General features: G+C 44.0%; 1 protein-coding gene across 1 annotated transcript in view; it reads left to right on the plus strand.

Annotated features, from left to right (window-relative positions):
- The first annotated feature begins 14,803 nt into the window (after positions 1 to 14,803).
- The window catches only part of LOC126095038 (ras association domain-containing protein 10-like), a 1,121,197-nt gene continuing 1,117,057 nt past the window's right edge, over positions 14,804 to 18,943 (plus strand). The window contains exon 1 of the mRNA XM_049909708.1: positions 14,804 to 14,939. The gene's annotated coding sequence lies outside the window, so the exon portion shown is untranslated. The remainder of the gene's footprint in view (positions 14,940 to 18,943) is intronic.

Raw genomic sequence — 18,943 nt, forward strand, 5'->3', positions numbered from 1 at the left:
AGTTTCTTTGATAAGTCCATTTCCGATTCCATCATTCATCCTTTCTCAGCTGAACTAGTAACCCGTCATTCATCACCACATTTTCAACAAGGCGTACCATACCAACTTTCTTTCCCATCTTCCAGTAGGAAGTCTTTTACTTATAGACAGAAAGGAAATTTCGCAGAACTTCATGATTGTCAGGTGAAAATTTGTAGATGAACCGTGAGAATCGATGAATTTTGATTCAATGTATGAAATTCAGACTAGGAGGAACTGTATCACCACAGCTGATACGCGAGAAACAGGAATCTTTATTGAACATGGGAAAGAGTGTAACGGAAAAGTAATCGTCATTGGTCTCGCTCGTTGCTTAAGTCTGTCACTGAAGTCACCTGCCTATCCGCATTGCGGAGTAGTTGGGGTTACGGAGTCGCGTGCATCTCGCATCCTGCGAGCAGCTCAGGGAATGACTTCTTTCCTGGAACAGTACGCCAGCGGTGGCAAAAATGTTGTCGAGCTCATTTTCCGCGTGACAAAACGTGTGTTTATCGTCACGTCAGCGAAACGAAACAGGCATGTATGGAAATTAAGCATACACGGTAACCAGCAAGTAAGAAAATGGTGGCCCCCGAAATTGGCACGTAAACCACACAGCCTTCTGGTACTAGAAACGTATTTTCCTGGTCGATTTGTTGGAGACGGCAGTACGAACTACTACATATTACGTATAGGGTAATAATACGACTTTAAAGTATTAAACTAACGGCTCCTTTGACAACAGTTTTGATACATTGTCAAGGGTAATACAGTTAGTCGGATCGACATGTTTTCAGCCATTAGTGTTTCACTACTGGATGTGCAAAATGCCCCTCCCAACATTTTCCAAAGGTCCAATGTCACCGTTGGCCATGGTGGTCCTCCATCTCACCATCACCATCCATTCTTTGTCTTCCTCTTTCTCTTTTTTCGTCTCTAAGAGCAACCATTTTGTAGTCAACGTGCTTCACCTGTAATCTGATCTCCACGAGATATGTCTTGTCCATTACTATTTTAGTACTAGTAGTTCGATCAGCTCATTATTTACTTCTGTTTTGTCGATGAAGGATGTAAACTATCACGCTATTTGCTCTCTCACTAAAATTTTCTTGCAGGACTTGGGTTCTCAACAGTTCAGATTGAGCAATTGGTCGTTTCCAGATTTTTTACCTTAAAGCAAAAGAATGAGCGACTGTTAAGACATAGATGATAAAAACTAATTCGTTTCCATTGGTTATTTGCGGTCTTGACAATTGCTCACTCTTTCATACATCGCCTAACGCTGAGGTTGTTAAATACGGTCACATAATACACATAACTGAGTTGTAATACTTTCATTCAGTACAGAAGGCTTCGTAATGAAAGTGGCATAACACTTTTAGTCTGAAATGTCAAGTGAATAAACACTTCAATCACATACGATTGCAAGTTGCTAAATCCATCAACACTGATGCCATTATGGTTAGGTTGAGCAGAAAAAGCTCCGCTTCAAACACTTTTAAAATTTTGGCTTTGCAGTTAGCAGACTTACCGTCTGCGTTTCAGAGAACTCCATACATACAGAGTGCAGACTAGTAACGTGAAAAACAGATTAAACAGTTAATCCAATAGCAGACATTGTTATTTTCCGTCTGAGATTAACAAACAGTTGGCGCCACCAACGACACCCAACATCTAAAGTCATGTCCAAAATAACGTAGGCGAGTACCAAAAACGCCGAAAAAATTAAAATCAGTTCTGTTTGAGAAGCCCCTCCAATAACAAGATTTGAAAATTTGAATAGATTTATTGGTGTATATATGTGTCTTCCATAAACCAGGCTCAATATTTATATTGATAGTCAAGGTATTTTTAGGGTCGGATGAAATCGAAGATACATAAGTGAATTCAAACCACTGGGGATTAGAGGTTCCATCTACAATCACAATGAAGTTAATAATCAGTAATTTCAACGTATGGGTAGAACAGTAACATGCGCCAGATATTTGGTGGCTGCTGTGTTCAGGTTGAACATCTTTGTGTCTCAAGATTTCACTCTGTCAACTGAGCGAGAACGATGGCTTTTCCGTCTTATCCGCACGGAAGTGAAAGTACAACGTTTTATTTGGTGACTTCTTTATTCCTGAGCAAGGTTCATGGAATATTAATACACCTGCTAGGCCACTGAGAATGACTTATTATTTTTGCTACTACTGTTAAAAATTGTTCAGAATTTGGTAAAAGATCCAATTTACTCATTCAAATGCGTATCTGTATTCCCATTAAGAATGAACTCGTCTGACAGCTACGATTTAACAAAAGTCAACAACACCCTGGTTTTTCACGTTTACTGCTCTCCAGTGCAAATAATGTGCCCCGATAGCTGACTGGTCGCCGGCACGGTAGCTCAGCGTGTTCGGTCAGAGGGTTAACTGCCCTCTGTAATAAAAAAAACTGAGTTAATCGATCAACAATGAACTTACAAGAGTGTCTTAAGACGCCCGCCCCGAGCAGATACGACGAACAAAATGAAATTAAAAAAAAAAAAAAAAAAGAATGGTCAGCGCGACGGACTGCCGTCATAAGGGGCCCGAGTTCGATTCCCTGCTGGGTCGGGGATTTTCTCCGCTCAGGAACTGTGTGATATGTTGTCTTCATCAACATTTCATCCCCATCCGGCGCGCAGGTCGCCCAATGTGGCGTCGAATGTAATAAGACCTGCACCAAGGCGGCCGGGCTGCCCCGTAAGGGAGCTCCCGGCCAATGATGCCAAACACTTATTTCATTTCAGTTCAAATAAATTTTATCCTGTCAGTCCTTATCAACAGTAGCTGCCGTAAGCGGTAGCAAGTCTTCTTATTCTTGGCTTCAAGGCTTACGCAATTTGCCTATTCCGAATTCACATTCCAAGACCATCTTTTTCTCGGCGTTCTAGTGTCTCTTTTTCCTGTAGGCTCGTACTAGTTTACAGTGACTGAAAGTCAGGATGCTTCCATACGTTTAAGATGTATCCTGCTGACTCCCAATGTTGTTTCACCTTGTCGTTAAAGTTATTATTTCTAATGCTTGGACTGATGACCTTCGCTGTTTAGTCCCCCTTAAACATCCCCCCCCTCCCTCTAATGCTTCTTGGGGTGGGTTGGGTTGTTTGTGGGAAGAGACCAAACAGCGATGTCATCGGTCTCATCGGATTAGGGAAGGATGGGGAAGGAATTCGGCCGTGCCCTTTCAAAGGAACCATCCCAGCATTTGCCTGGAGCGATTTAGGGAAATCACGGAAAGCCTAAATCAGGATGGCCGGACGCGGGATAAGGCTTCTCGTATATTGTCCTTTCATATCAGAACCCTTCTTGAGCAGCCTTTCTCTGGTTTTAATAACCTAATGTATGCTGCTTCGTCTTTTTTTAACCCAGGTTTAATTGCCAACAGGCAAGAAAGGCCGAGCCACTGTTTTGTAATATTAATTTTTGTCTTTCTTGGTGTTATTCTTTAAAGTTACATTTGTAGTTCCACACAGGTGCTGAAGTTTATTTATTTTATTCTGTACATCCTTATCGTTCTTTAAGTTGACTCTGACTGATTTGATGAGCCCCCCGCCCCCCCCCCCCCCCAACCCCCCGCTCTGCTCCCCACGAATTTCTCTCCTGTGGCAACCTGGTTGTCTTCCAATATCTGTCTTCCCCTACAGTTCTGCGGAGATCCTCCTCATTCCTTACCTTATTAATCAATTTAATTTTCAACATACTTCTGTAGCACCAAATTTCAGTCATTTCGATTCTCTTCTGTTCCGGTTTTCCCACTGTCCATTTCTTCCTACCGTACAATGCTGTGCTCAAAATCAATATAGTAAGAAATTTCTTTCTTAAATTAAGGCCTTCGTTCTGTAGTAGTAGACTTCCCTTGGCCAATAATGACCTCTTAGCCTGTGATAGTCTACTTTTTATGTCCTTGGTTCGTCCGTCAAATGTTATTTTGCATTCAAGGCAGCAGAATCCCTTAACTTCATCTACTTCGTGATCACCAATTCGGATTTAAGTTCCTCGCTATTCTCATTTCTGCTACTTCTCATTACTTTCGTCTTTTACCGGTTTACTCTCGGTACATATTTCTGTACTCACTAGACTGTTCATTCCATAGATCTTGTAATTCTTCTTCATCTTCACAGTGTCGTCATCGAATCTTATATTGAGAGTCTTTCACTTGAATTTGAAACCAACTCTTCAATCTTTCTTTTATTTTCACGTTTGCTTTTTCCAAGTATAGATTAAACGTTAGGGGCGAAAGACTGCATACCTGTCTTATACCTTTTCTAATTCGAGCACTTCATTGTTGATCTTCCATTATTATGGTTCCCTCTTCGATCTCGTACATATAGTATATAGTCCATCTTTCCGTATATTTTACTTTATATTTCTTAGGTTTTCGAACATTTTTCATCATTTCACAGTATCGAATGCTTTTCCTATCTCGATAAATCCTATGAACTAGACTTGATTTTCCTTCAGTCTTGCTTCCATTATCAAGCACATCAGATCTGCTTCTGTGGTGCCTTTACCCTTAAGTGGTACCGCAAAAACTGGAGACTTGTTCCAGTGCCCTGTCTTCAATAACATGACCACAAACTTAAACATAAGCTTCAATAGTCGCGTTTTTTGATTGGAAACCTTTTTCTGGATATACTTTTGAGAAAAGAAAATCGCTACTCACTGTCTCCTATGTAATGGTGGTAAAAGTAAACTGTGTTCTCAGTAGAATTCACCGGATAGAATTGTCTCCAACAGCGAACGGGATAATAAACGTACAGCTACATACACACACAATACAGTGCAAGCTGTAGGGTACATTGAACCACTATTCTGCTCTCGAATGGAGTGAGGAAAAAATGACAACGCGCTTTCGTTTGAGCTCTACTTTCTCTTGTGGTTGTGGTACTTACGCGAGATTTATGTTGGTGGCAGTAGGATAGTTCTGCAGTCCGTCACAAACGCCGGTTCTCTGAACTTTCACAATAGAGGATTCGTGAAACGAATGTCTTCTTGCCTCCAACGATTCCCAAATCTAGCTCACGGCTCTGAATTGTTTCGATGTCATTCTTTGATCAAACCTTTTGATGATCCCAAACACTCCGACAGTACTCAAGAATGGGTTACACTACGCCCTCTCCATTACAGATGAGCCACATTTTTCTGGAATCATCCCAATACACCAAGTCAACCATTTGCCTTCCTAACAACCCACGTCACTTTACAGCCATTCACTTACATAATTACTCGACGTGACTGTGTCAATCAGCACACCATTGATACCGTATTCGAAAATGACATGATTGATTTTCTACTCATCTTCATTAACGAACATTTTCTCACATTTAGAGCAAGCTGCCATTCATAAAACCAAATAAAAATAATATCTAAGTCATCTTCTATCCCCCTACAATCACTGAACGACGACATCGTCCCGTGTATCGCATCATCATAAGCAAACAGCAGCAGATAGCTGCACACCTGTCCGTCAGATCATTTACGTACTGTACATACAGAACAAGAGCGTTCCTATCACACTTACCTGGGGCTCTCCTGACGACACCACTGTCTCCGATGAACACTCGCTGTCGAGGACAATGTACTGGGTTCTATTATTTAAAAAGTCTTCGAGCCACTCACGTATCTGAGAACCTATTCCGAGTGCCCTGACCTTTGTTAACAGACTGAAATGTGGCAATGTGGCAATGTGTCAAATGCTTTCCGGAAACCAATGAATATGGAATCTGTCTGTTGGCCTTCATCTGTTGTTCGCAGAATATCGCGCGAGAAAAGGTTAAGCTGGGTTTCGCATGAGCAATACTTTCTAAATCCATGTTGGTTTCTGGATTGCAATTTTTTTCTCACAAGGTAGTTTATTATGTTCGAACTAAAGTTGTTGTTGTTGTGGTCTTCAGCCCTAAGACTGGTTTGATGCAGCTCTCCATGCTACTTTATGCTGTGCAAGCCTCTTCATCTCCCAGTTCTTACTGCAACCTACATCCTTCTGAATCTGTTTAGTGTATTCATCTCTTGGTCTCCCTCTACGATTTTTACCCTCCACGCTGCCCTACAATTCTAAATGTGTGATCCCTTGATACCCCAGAACATGTCCTACCAAACCATCCCTTCTTCTTGTCAAGTTGTGCCACAAACTTCTCTTCTCCCCAATTCTATTCAATACCTCCTCATTAGTTATGTGATCTACCCATTTAATCTTCAGCATTCTTCTGTAGCACCACATTTCGAAAGCTTCTATTCTCTTCTTGTCCAAACTATTTATCGTCCATGTTTCACTTCCATACATGGCTACACTCCATACAAATACTTTCAGAAACGACTTCCAGACACTTAAATCTATACTGGATGTTAACAAATTTCTCTTCTTCAGAAACGCTTTCCTTTCCATTGCCAGTCTACATTTTATATCCTCTCTACTTCGACCATCATCAGTTATTTTGCTCCCCAAATAGCAAAACTCCTTTACTACTTTAAGTGTCTCATTTCCTAATCTAATTCCCTCAGCATCACCCGACTTAATTCGACTACATTCCATTATCCTCGTTTTGCTTTTGTTGATGTTCATCTTATATCCTCCTTTCAAGACCCTGTCCATTCCGTTCAACTGCTCTTCCAAGTCCTTTGCTGTCTCTGACAGAATTACAAAGTCATCGGCGAACCTCAAAGTTTTTATTTTTTCTCCATGGATTTTAATACCTACTCCGAATTTTTCTTTTGTTTCCTTCACTGCTTGCTCAATATACCTATTGAATAACATCGGGGAGAGGCTACAACCGTGTCTCACTCCCTTCCCAACCACTGCTTCCCCTTCATACCCCTCGACTCTTATAACTGCCATCTGGTTTCTATACAAATTGTAAATAGCCTTTCGCTCCCTGCATTTTACCCCTGCCATCTTCAGAATTTGAAAGAGAGCATTCCAGTCAACATTGTCAAAAGCTTTCTCTAAGTCTACAGATGCTACAAATGTAGGTTTGCCTTTCCTTAATCTTTCTTCTAAGATAAGTCGTAAGGTCAGTATTGCCTCACGTGTTCCAATATTTGTACGGAATACAAACTGATCTTCCCCAAGGTCGGCTTCTACTAGTTTTTCCATTCGTCTGTAAAGAATTCGCGTTAGTATTTTGCAGCTGTGGCTTATTGAACTGATTGTTCGGTAATTTTCACATCTGTCAACACCTGATTTCTTTGGGATTGGAATTATTATATTCTTCTTGAAGTCTGGGGGTATTTCGCCTGTCTCATGCATCTTAATCCCCAGGTGGTAGAACTAAAGTATGTTTCAGAATTCTCCACTAAACTGACGTTAATATATAATTGTCTGTAATTTTGTTGGTCCATTCTTTTATTCTTCTTACATACAACAGTCCCTGCCCTCTTTACGAATCCTTTGGGACTTTCCGCTGGTCAAGAGACTCACGATTTATTGGAGCCTGGTATCATCCCAGTTGGTCTATGGTTGCGATGTTAATGGCTCAGAGGTATCTTCGTCTTTGAAATTAAATTGGAGAAAAATGGGGAACTGGCGCCATCCAGACTAGTGCGATAGACAGTTTCCTTGCCAAAGTGGCGATCTTATCTCTTACGTTCCCATGGTACCAACACTTGCCCACTTACGCTATCTCTATACAAAAATTTCCTACTCGTCCGACTTTCGGAATATTTTCTCATACTGGTGTTGTCGACCTCCCTGGCTGTGTTTTACAGCTGGAAAGTACCTTGAGGTTATCCTTCTACCCCTCCTAGAATGTTCTCACCGTGTATTAACGTGAGTATGGGGGGGGGGGGGGGGCAGAATGTGTTCGGGCTCCCTGCACATTGTCCGAGATCTCAAGCCCTCCTCTTTCCCCTATTCTCTAGGCCAATTAGGAGAGATATAAATGACAGGAAACGGTGTTCTATTGACTGTATTACAGTAATTTACGTGGTACGGCACTTCGACATTCCAGTGGTTTTTGTAAGTACTAGGAGTCAGACTACGACACATCGGTGACATATAACTTTTTAAAAATGTTGTGAACTAGTTCTAGCATTATCAGTGCGTTGAAATACGAGTAGCAACCATCACCCGAGCACTGAAAAATGCGAGAAATGCACGAGAACACCATGAAAAGCCTAGAAGACACACTAGGATGACGGAATCTGTTACTATCGCGAAAAGACTATCCGAAAGTGGTCCCTACCCAGCAGGTGCCTGATGTCATCACAGCTATGGAATCTCTTCTTCGCTCCACTGCTACAAACACACATTAATAAGTACAATGTGTTATGTGTCGACAGAAGTGCCGACACAGTGTTATTTTGAAGGGGCCGAATAGGCACGCTATAAGCTCACCCAGAATATCGTGAAGTCTGAAACAGGATGCTCAATGAATGCTAATAAGAAAAGTACGTTGCTTTGGGAATACTTAACTTTAATCCATCCTTTTGGTATACATCGTTTATGGTGAATACAAGTAAGACTCTCTCCAGATATGGTTACTGCGCCTTGCTAGGTCGTAGCTATGGACTTAGCTGAAGGCTATTCTAACTGTCTCTCGGCAAATGAGAGGAAGGCTTCGTACGTCTAGTCGCTAGCAATGTCGTCCGTACAACTGGGGCGAGTGCTAGTCCGTCTTTCTAGACCTGCCATGTGGTGGCGCTAGGTCTGCAAGTACTGACAGTGGCGACACGCGGGTCCGACATGTACTAATGGACCGCGGCCGATTTAAGCTACCACCTAGCAAGTGTGGTGTCTGACGGTGACACCACACAATGTCATATAATCAAGTGAAACTATATGCTTCCAGTGATATTTTCAAATCTCATCATCTCTGATGTACATACGTAGACTGAAGTGATGAATGTAAATAGGTGTGAATGAGAATCTGTACTGAGGAGGGGGCTGTACTAGGGTAGTCCATGCCATTGTGCAAAGCCACTACGCCAGGGTGGCGCAGCTGTCTGGTGTTCAGGAGACCCAGGTTTGAATTCCGGCCTTGGTACAAATTTTTATTTATCGATGTAGTCTGCATATATGCATCACAAATGCTTAAGTCTTGAAAAGGTCTCTGGAACCATATAGTTTCATTTCATTAAAGCACCTGCACCTGATTTTCAGGCAGGATCCCCTGTTTCGCTGAGGTGCTATTAAAATACAGTTGAAGAGCCTCTGATTGCTGTTCGAGTATAGGGGGAATACCAAATGGGCTGAGGCATGAATAGAACTTTGGACTGAGGAGGAAGGCGTGCTAGGGTAGTCTGTGTAGTTGTGCAAAGCCGCTTTGCCAGGTTGGCATAGTGGTCAGCGCATCTGCCTAGTGAGCAGGAGAACTACGTTCAAATTCCGCGTTAGTAAAAAATTTGATTCGTCACTTAGTCTGTACTTTCACACAGTGGCAACGTGATAATGAGTTCCTCACATGTGTCCAAAATTTATGATACAAGGGTAATCCCAAAAGTAAGGTCTCCTATTTTTTTTTATAAGTACAGAACTCCGTTTGTGTGGCAGTTGGTCACACTTTACGCAGAGTGCTTCACGTGCTGTGTGTAAACATGCACACGCCGCGCCAGTTTTAGCTTGGCAGCCGTCGAGAATGGAGCTCCCGTTGGATGTTATCGCCAAGTGCGAATTACGCGCAGTTATTCGGTTTTTGAACGCAAAGGGCACTGCGCCATCGCCAATTGACGCTAACATGGATGTCAAAAATGTTCGTAAATGGTATAGAGAGTTTGCAGCTGGTCGGACCAAAATTCACTACGAACAAAGGAGCGGGAGACCGTCAATTTCTGAGGAGACAGCGTTGAAGGTTGAGCAAAGCATGCGTGAAGATCGGAGGATCACCCTGGATGATCTCTTCACGTTGGTTCGTGGGGTTTCCCGAAGCACCGCTCACAGCGTTTTAACGGAAACATTGAACTACCGGAAGGTGATCGCAAGATGGGTACCACGCATGATGACTGAGGACCACATGCGGCAACGAGTTGATGCTTCCCGCGCATTTCTTCGCCGCCTTGCAGCCGAACAGCACAACTTTCTGGACTCAATTGTCACGTGTGACGAAACCTGGGCATACCACTTCACACCTGATATCAAGCAACAATCACGCCAGGTCACAGCTTTCTGAACAGCATGGTGGCAACCTGGTATGACATGGGAATACAAAAACTGCCACAGCGTCTACAAAAATGCATCGACAGAAATGGTGATTATGTCGAAAAATAGCAAAATGTTGAAGCTGTTAATTGATGTAAACCGTTGTAGAAATAAATAGGTCTATGCACTGATAAAAAATAGGAGATCTTACTTTTGCGATTACCCTCGTACACCGGTAAATATTTTAACACACTGATAATACTAGAACTAGTCAAAAAATGGTTCAAATGGCTCTGAGCGCTATGGGACTTAACTTCTGAGGTCGTCAGTCCCCTAGAACTTAGAACTACTTAAACATAACTAACCTAAGGACATCACACACATCCATGCCCGAGGCAGGATTCGAACCTGCGACCGTAGCGATCGCGCGGTTCCAGACTGTAGCGCCTAGAACCACTCGGCCACCCCTTCCGGCTAGAACTAGTCCATTACCTTTTTTAAGAAGTTACAATTAAGCGTTAGCTCTGTATTAGTGGGTATTCTGTGATAAATGTACCACTGCAATGTCAAAGCATCTGAAATCATAAATTTTAGTAATTCAGCCAATAGGATAAAACCCATTTGAATTTTTCAACTTTTTTTCAACCAATAGGAACAAGATAAGTGGGGGAGGGTGGAAGGAAAGGGGAAGGGAGAAAAAGTAGCACCTTGAAAGAGGAAGGACAGATAAACATCTGGGACATATAAGTAAATGATAAGAACATTGTGTGCAGTTTGTTTAGATTAACTTCATATATTGTATCGTATTGTATTGTATATTAACCGGGGGCATAAAAAGTACGGAGAGGCTCCGTCCCCGCCGCAGCCTCAGTGGTCCACAAGCCCACTACGACTACCGCAGTCCATTTCACCCCTCCGCCGCCCCACACCGAACCACTCTGTCAGGGTTATTGTGCGGTTCGGCCTCCGGTGGACCCCCCAGGGAACGTCTCACACCAGACGAGCGTAACCCCTATGTTTGCGTGGTAGAGTAATGGTGGTGTACGCCTACGTTGAGAACTTATTTGCTCAGCAATCGACGACATAATGTAGCTGAGGCGGAATAAGGGGAACCAGCCCGCATTCGCCGAGGCAGATGGAAAACCGCCTAAAAACCATCCACAGACTAGCCGGCTCCCCGGACCTCGACACAAGTCCGCCGGACGGATGCATGCCGGGGACCAGGCGCTCCTTCCCAATGCGGAAAGCTGAGCGTTAGACTGCACGGCTAACCGGGCGGTCAACTTCATATATTAACTTGCATGGAGATAACTTGAAGAGCACAAGTAGCAGTTTGGAGATATGAAAATCGTGCAGGCGACACTCATATCCGCAACCAACAGGGTAACGCCCATTTGAATTTCCCGTCATTTGTATCTCTCCCAACTGGCCTAGAGATGTGGGGGAGAGGGGACGGGGAGTGGGAGTTTAGGGGGTGAAGGCAACAATGCAGTGTGAGCCCAAATGCACTCCACCACCCTACACATGTGCACTCCTCCTTGGTTAGTACCGTTTTATTTCAAGGACTTGAAGTTTCAGTGTCTCTCATGATCTTTCGGTGTCTGCTTCTCTCACTTCTTCACGAGCATCGGTGTGGTAATTGCTGCATACGCATTTACATCTCCCACAGGTCAGGAACAACATTCATCGGAAAGATGTAGTCAGTTTGCAGTGAACCTGATAGCCATTAACAGAGCTCTACGTTCTCTTAAACAGAACGGCCCCTAATGCGCTCCAGTTTGCCGTGACTCAATGAGCAGTCTTCTTGCTGTTCAATGTTAATCTTGTCAACCTTTGATTTCTGCTATTCATGATCTTCTTTCCGACCGTAATGGTACTACCTGCTGAGTTCTCTCTCTCTAATTCCCAAGTCAAGTCGGAGTCCCAGGGTCGACCGTTTGGCTAAACAAGCGATTACTCTCCTAACATTCCGTCAGCTTGGCAGTCTCCGGTTCTAGAATATTTATTCTCAAATCCAGAAGGTCCTGAGGAGATTAAACGGTCCAAATTTAGTGATTTCAATATTTCCACAAATTTCTATTCACCTGCAGAGGTTTAACGGTTGGTTTAAATTCTAACGGTCCCACTTTGTGTTCTCATCAGTATCATACGTACTCTGCACGGAGATTACGACCATGACTTCAAGAAGAACACTTGCAGCACTACGGCAAGCGTTATGTGTGTGTTATTGGTCTCCGTAAGGTAACGTCACTGAGACGTAGACCACGACGCACGGGTACCAAGACTTTATTTATCAAAAATTGAGGAAGAGAGCGCTTAGTGAACTGCAACAAACTTTACACCTAATTTCAAGCCTTTACGAAATATTGTATCGCTAAAAGTCGCCGCAAAATGATGAAAGGAAAAAGTTTTCGCTTACTACATTTTCGCTGCACATGGGATAATAAATGGTTCAAATGGCTCTGAGCACTATGGGACTCAACTTCTGAGGTCATTAGTCCCCTAGAGCTTAGAACTAGTTAAACCTAACTAACCTAAGAACATCACACACGTCCATGCCCGAGGCAGGATTCGAACCTGCGACACATAGTTCAGGAGACATGACGTAACAAACACTGAGATACCAGAAAAATTGCCGCGTCATATATGACATTTAAATTTATAACTTCTGTGATACTTACTGTATACGCAACACATTTCGCGGACAGTATCGACACTTGCTGCTGAATGTACCTACAAAATTATGTCATTGTACGACACATAGTTAAGGAAACATGACACCATAAACGTAAAACTACGTGAAAACGAAATTGCAGACGAAATTCGCTAGAAATACGGATCAACTAAACGTACGAATACGTGTGAAATATTTTACGTGTATGTGAAACACGAGATATGTGCCTTCGCGGAAAAATCCACGGGTAAAATGCTACTCCTGAACTCCTGTATCGGTTTCAGTCAAACATGGCGATCATACGAGTGCTACTTAAGTGGGTAGAAGTACTGTGGGTTAGGGGTGTTAACGTGCCAACGGCCTTGCCGCAGTGATAACACTGGTTCCCGTCAGATCACCGAAGTTAAGCGCTGTCGGGCTGGGACCACTTGGATGGCAGACCATCCGTCTGCTGAACGCTGTTGGCAAGCAGGGTACACTCGATCCTTGTGAGGCAAACTTGAGGAGCTACTTGATTGAGAAGTAGTGGCTCCGGTCTCATAGCCTGACATATGGCCGGGAGAGCGGTGTGCTGACCACATGCCCCTCCACATACGCATCCAGTGACGCCTGTGGGCTGAGGATGACCTTCCAAGGCCTGTTCGGATGGAGTTTAGTTTTTTTAGGGGTCATAATGTGCAGAGGAAAGGGGCTAGGGGTAGATTGACAGAGAGGGCGAGGGAATGGACAGAAAGGGAAGAGGAGGAAAGAGAGGGAGAGGGGAAACGGACAAAAAAAGGGAAGCAGAGGAGATGGTCAGGAGGGGGTAGAGTAGAAGATACGGTAAGAGGGAGCAGGAAAAGATAGACAAAGTTTAAATTCGTACAATAATATCGATGAAACATTAGATACATACATTCACCCCTCAAGAGGCCCACCGAACGAGGTTCAAATGGTTCAAATGGCTCTGAGCACTATGGGACTTAACTTCGGAGGTTATCAGTCCCCTAGAACATAGAACTACTTAAACCTAACTAACTTAAGGACATCACACACATCCATGCCCGAGGCAGGATTCGAACCTGCGAGCGTTGCGGGCACGCAGTTCCAGACTGTAGTGCCTAGAACCGCTCGGTCACTCAGGCCGGCCCGAACGAGGTAGCGCAGTGGATAGCACACACACTCGCATTCTGGAGGACGACGGTTCAGACCTGCGTCCAACCATCCTGATTTAGGTTTGATTTCCCTGAATGGCTCCAGGGAAATGCCGAGATGGCTCCTTTAAAGTGGCCTAGCGGTTCCAGGCGCTTCGGAATCGCGCTGCTCTACGGTCGCAGGTTCGAATCCTGTCCCGGGCACGGATGTGTGTGATGTCCTTAGGTAGGTTAGGTTTAAGTAGTTATAAGTCTATGGGACTGATGACCTCAAATATTAAGTCCCATAGTGCTCAGAGCCATGTGAGCTCCTTTGAAAGGGCACTGCCGACTTCCTTCTCCATCCTTTCCTAATAAGAGGAGACCTATAATCTCGCCATTTGGTGCCCTCCCCTGAATCAATCAATCAACCAACCAACCAACCAACCCAGAGGGCCAAGATATACAGCATGAAATTGCACTGAAATCGAGGCTGTACTCATCACTGCATCTTTTTCGCGATTTCCCTACATCAAGGCAAGCGGCCGTGTGGTTCTTTTTAAAGGACACATCCGATTTCCTTCGCCATCCTTGCCCAGTTCGAGCTTGTGCTTCGTTTCTATTGACATCGTAGTCGACGAGAGGTTGCACCTTAACTGTACTTCCTTCCTTTGCCCTGTGAGACGCTCGAGACCGATGTCGCTTGCAGTGTAAAGCACTGCCGATTGCGTGCCTATGGCGGTTTACGGTAGGTGGACGAGAAGCACGGCGAGGCAGACCTGGCCCGCTGTGCCGCCCCCCCCCCCTCCCCCCTACCAGCTCTAGACTGGGCGCCGAGCAGCGAGCGGGCGCTCTGCGCGGCGGGCCATGGCTCCTCAGTCGCTTCGCGGACCGCGCGCGCTACGGACGTGTTCGCCCCAGCGCCAGCGCAGTGCGTTCTGTGTCCGCTCCGCGCCGCGTGTGTTTCCTCGTGCTCTGCTGTGCCACTCTCCGCCGTGTTTACCTACTCTCGGCCGCCCCGAGGAGGACCGCCGCGCTCGGTGAGTACTCACACTGGCTCGCTGCCACCGGGGCGTCTTCCTGTTTTGTTTACTAGCAGTGCGCGGCAACAGGTGCTAAAAGCTCGCCGCGTGCCCGGCGAGCGTCGTCTACATGTCGTCCTTCTCTGTGTTTCCTTCGGCGACAGGGTTGCGTGTGCTGCAGGGGAACCCCTTAATAGCTCAAAACTACTGTTCGTTTGTGGAAGTGAACTTGGTACAGAAAAAAACAAGCGTGTGTTTACAATTATAGTGCGATACTGGCTTGGTGACTGATGTGTAGCGTAGCCTGAGGTCTAGGTTATATTGAAAGGTGGCGATTTGGTTGCGATTTGGCGAAAACAGCGAATGTGAATGCCAAACAGAGGTTATGGCAAGAGACGGTTGTGCAACCTAATGTTTACATTCGCGACATATTTAACGCACTTTTCCGGATTCAACACAACTTTTGTTTTAAAAAGTGAAACAGCAAGGTAATTTCTTCGAAACTATATCAGATAATAGGCAAGTCTCCGACAGGTGTTTTAGTGAATAATACCCTACTCGTATGTATGGCACATATTTTATAATTCCAGATTGTGTAAATGGAGTGGGACTGCGACTGGTCCAAGACTTGAAGAAAATATATACCAACAGCCGCAATTTTGAAACTTCCTGGCACATTAAAACCGTGTGCCGGACCGAGACTCGAACTCGGGACCTTTGCCTTTCGTGAGTCGTGCTTGGGTAGCGCAGTTGGTAGAGCACTTGCCCGCTAAAGGCAAAGGTCCCGAGTTCGAGTCTCGGTCCGGCACACAGTTTTCATCTGCCAGGAAGTTTCATATCAGCGCACACTCCGCTGCAGAGTAAAAATCTCATTCTGCAGCCGCAATTTTACTTAATAATTTTATTTATCTACCGCTTGTGGTGCCTCATTAGCACTATCTTCAGGACCCTATATGCGAAACTTGGTAAATCGTCTAGTCGGTAGTTCTATTATACGGGCCACTAAATCCAACTGGTTTTCGTAGATTCTACAAAATTCTCGGTCGACGTTGACCCATCACATCTCTAACAACTGCCAGCCCAAGCCTTCCCAACAGTTGTCGTTAGAGTTACGAAGGGTCAACGTCAACCGAGAAGTTTCTAGAAGTCTACGGAAACTAGCTGGATATAGCGGTCCCTACAATAAGAAAAACAGCTATATGACTTACCCAGTTTCGTGTTTATGAGCCTGAAAATGATACCAATGAGACGCCGAAACCGATAGCTACATAAAATTATTAGATAAAATTACGGCTGTTGGTATCTATTTTCTTCAGACGAAAACTATTTTTTCATTGATGGCTGAACCATTGCTACTTTAATTACGCTTCGAAGCTAGCAAAGAAAATCACTTGTAGCCTTCGTTAGTGGCCCAGGATGAATGACCGAGTGAGATCGTGCAGTGGGTATAAATTAAGAGTAGTATTCCGGAGGTTCACTGCCACCCTGATTTTAGATTTTATGTGGTTTCTGCGACAAGGTCACGGCCGCCTTCCTCCTCCAACCTTGACCGAGTTAGTACTCAGTGGTTCGGTCAACAACTTTCTATCGTATCTCGAGAGTTATTCAAACATTCTAGAGTTATTGGAGCTGTCAGAAAAGATGCATGTAACTGCCAGTCGTTTTAAATACAAAATATCTATTCATCAGGTTTAATCACATAATAGTTAGTCACTATTAGAGTTTTATGCAGTTGTTAAGTCGTCTTCAGATTAAAGTGTGATGGAGCTGAATGTTACCTACGTCGTAGCATTTAGAGGGTTACACAAATAAAATCGAAACTCCGTCAACAAAATTTCGGAGATTATTTACGGATATTCTGTGAGTATATCAGCTCGTTACACAGTAATATAAGTACGATTTATTTGGTTTGTTACTATTGCCTTAGTTTCTGTGAAAAAGCCAGTAGTATGAGATCAAGGGAGGATCTGGTTTGTCATAGGCTCCCAAGTACAGATGTACTCTGATGTGCCTGGCGGAACAGCTCTGAATAGGGTCGTTGCGCCGCTCTCCCGTATCGTTAACTGAATCAGTGAGCGAGACGAATATCGGCCATCTCTTCATCGGTAAACCTATTCTGACTATTGTGTATCACTGTTAACCTACAACTAACACCGCCGGTAAAACAAGCCCGAGATGGCACCTAGCGGTACTGTACACAAGCGTGAGGACGAAGCGTACAGTGGGCGTTATTGCTGTCAGCTCCAAGTACTGCGAGTGACTGGAACACACACAGCGGATATCGTCAACGTTTGTCACTGTTGTGTATATACAGAATGTTTCAGAAGTGATGGTCAATATTCAGGGCCCTGAGAGGAATGATCATTCGAAATAAAAAAGTAAATATGAGCTCTAAAATGCACGCCTTAAGAGATGTGAGCAAGCAATTCTTGATCTTCGATACTGTGAAACAAATCTCTTCTACTGCAAGTTCTTTGCATTCCACATTTTGGGTAGTGGTAGTATGGACCAAAATAAGAAAAAAAGTCCAGTAAATATCTGCTCTAAAATGCATACCTAAAAAGTCATGAGCACTTGTTCATTAGAAGAGTTGTATTTCAAAGTAGTGAAGATGAACGAGTGCTCATAGCTCATAAGGTATGTATTTTAGAGCAGATGTTTACTGGACATTTTTTCTTGTTTTGGTCCATACTACCACTCCCAAATATTACCAATTCTGCACAAAAAACTGATGTGGATACAGATCCTTGTGAAAACTCCTGTGCGTTCAGTGAAGATTCAAATATTGTTTCTGCTACAATGGTGAATTACTTTCGGTTGGGCTGTCGGGATTTCTCTCAAGTCACTTCTTTCAAGGCCAGTAAAAACTATTTCTGCATCAGTCATACAATGTAGGCTTTCACAGGTGGTGTTAATTTCACTAAAATCTTCTGAACTGACAGGCCGTGGTCGATATGTAAAACTTACCACTAACGTATCGTCTCTGGCTGCGGGAGATATACTTGGAGGTGAAGCGGCCAACTGCAGTCAGAACTCGAAGGAGCGCCGAATACATAAACAAAAATTCAGTGAGAGGAGCGCCATATCGAAAACATGGCATCATCATGCGCGCATATATATAGACTATTGAGATTTATGAACACCGTACTAATTTTAAAACACAAAAGAGAAAGGTGTCAAATTATATAAAATGTGGACGTCTCCTTTGCACCGACAAAGTGACGATCGACTGCTTTCAATCGAGAATGTTGGCACTACCAGTGATTATCGTCGCGTAGCCGGCGTCACGTGATGGACTGTGGTGCCCTCTACGCTGCCTATATACTCGGCGCTCCCTCGAGCTCTGACTGCAGTTTGCTGCTTCACCTCCGATGATGTCTCCCGCAGCCGGATACGAAACGTTAGAGGAATGTTTTACATATCGACTACGCCCTGTCAACCTGGAAGTTTTAATCGAAGTATGTGTGCGTCCTTCTGTGATTGAATCTACACTTTTTCTGTATGGACCTTTTGAAGGAGCCATATCGTTTTAGCAGTGCCTCGTTGCTATTGTTGCCCCAGTAAGAAGATGCTTGTATATTCAAATAGGACTGAACAACTCCCCTTGCTGTTCTAGTTGTAGGACGAGTTTTCGCAAGTTACTTTACGTAAGTGCTGGTCACATTTTACTTAGGCTCCCACACAACCTGTTCGTCAGCATGAAGTTAGACACCTTATTTAGTTTGTTCGCTGAAGTCATGTGGTCATGTGGATACTGTCTGGTAGCGCAGTGTTGTGTCAAACAACTTTTGGGTTTACGACCTCTCGATTTTGACCTTATTGACTGTACTTTATGTTACAGGTACTATGGCGTTTAATCGGTCACTGACGGAACCTCCTGTAGACATGTATGTATACAACACGACACTACGAAATGAATTCATCGGCATCTGTAATTATTCCCTGATTTGGTTGAGGCCCAAAACCGTATTCTTTGGTACGTTTCCAGTACCAGACTACGTATTTAGTAGCATTGAGACGGG

The sequence above is a fragment of the Schistocerca cancellata genome, chromosome 8 (genome assembly GCF_023864275.1).
Source record: "Schistocerca cancellata isolate TAMUIC-IGC-003103 chromosome 8, iqSchCanc2.1, whole genome shotgun sequence".
NCBI lineage: Eukaryota > Metazoa > Arthropoda > Insecta > Orthoptera > Acrididae > Schistocerca > Schistocerca cancellata.